Consider the following 1,497-nt stretch of genomic DNA (forward strand, 5'->3'; position numbering starts at 1 on the left):
AACGTAATCACTTACAATTAACAAAAGTAGCAAACACTAACAAATAAAAGCCGAGATAGTCTCAAACAAGCAATGAAATAGCAATGGAAGTCATCTCCCCGGCAACGACGCCAATTTGATAAAGGAATAATCGCGTTGTTAGACAACTACACCTAAATAAAATACAATTTATAACACTCGACTTATCCTAATACAAGTACATGACAAGAAGAGGGATCGAACCACAGGGAGAAGCACATAAACAACACATTAATCACTAGACTATAAGCTATCTCGGGACAAATAACAGGAATAAATAAAAGATTAAACTAAAGGTAAAACGAGTTAAAATCTATATAACTAAACACCAAGGGAAATGGGTAGATGTAGATGCTGCTTGATCATGCAATAACATAAAATCAAATCAATAGTGAACTAAACATGCATGAATATCAAAATAAGGTCTAATCTAATCGCCTTCCGGGGTTAATCGGTTTCTCCTAACATAGCCTCTATGTTTCCACACTAGAACCATATATTGGGAGGTGTAATCAAAGAACAATCTATAGTAATGAACCTTAACTAAGTCAACTTCCGTTCCTTGTTAGCAAAGATTCACCTTTAATCAACCAACAATGTGCACTTGCAAGAAGGTCAAAGAATATCAAGCATGCAATGATTTTTAATCACAATTAACTTAATCCCAATATGATAAGCATGAACAATTAGCAACTACACCATCCCCACACCCTTAGATAAGTGACTACACACAAATCATGTTGAAAATAATCTCAATCACCAAATCAATAAGCATTAACATGATTAATAAGCAAAGAAGGAAAATCAAAGTGAACAAATAAAATTAAATGCAAAGGTAAAGACAAAGAGTAAGAGATTGCTCATTAATTGAAGTTGAAGATCTATAAAAGATTAAACAAGCTTCTTCTTTAAAATCCAAGTTCATCAATGAAGAAATCAACACTTTCTCTCTCTACCAAATGAAGACTAATACTGTTTCTCTCTCCAGATTAAGCTAAAAATGCAGAAAATTAAAACTAAGTTAATCTAAATTACATCAAAACGTTCTAAAATTGGACTTATATATAGTCCGTACACAGCTAGCTGAAGTAGGGGAGTGGTCCGACCGAACACTGGGAAGGTTCGGCTGGATTAAAGGGTAGGTTCGGCCAAACCACATGTATGTTTGGTCGAACTCCCTTGATCCTGGTCTGGTCGGACAATGGAGCAGGTTCGGCCACACCTTGGTGCGACCGCACCTTCAGGGGGTTCGGCCGAACCTCTCCTTAACCTTGCTTATCGTCATCTTTCCTTCAACTTTAGCTTCCTCCTCTTGAAGACCCCGGTTCCTACAAAGAATAAGCATGGAAATCAAAGTAAAGTGTAGAAAAAGGGCAAAATCTAAGAAAAAAGATGCATAAAGGGAAATGGAACTAAGTGCAAAGAAAAGGATGCAAACAAGCCGCAAATGTGGGAAAATGACCATAAAAATGAACCTTA

This window comes from Chenopodium album, chromosome 1 (assembly GCF_948465745.1).
Source record: "Chenopodium album chromosome 1, dcCheAlbu1.1, whole genome shotgun sequence".
Classification (NCBI taxonomy): domain Eukaryota; kingdom Viridiplantae; phylum Streptophyta; class Magnoliopsida; order Caryophyllales; family Amaranthaceae; genus Chenopodium; species Chenopodium album.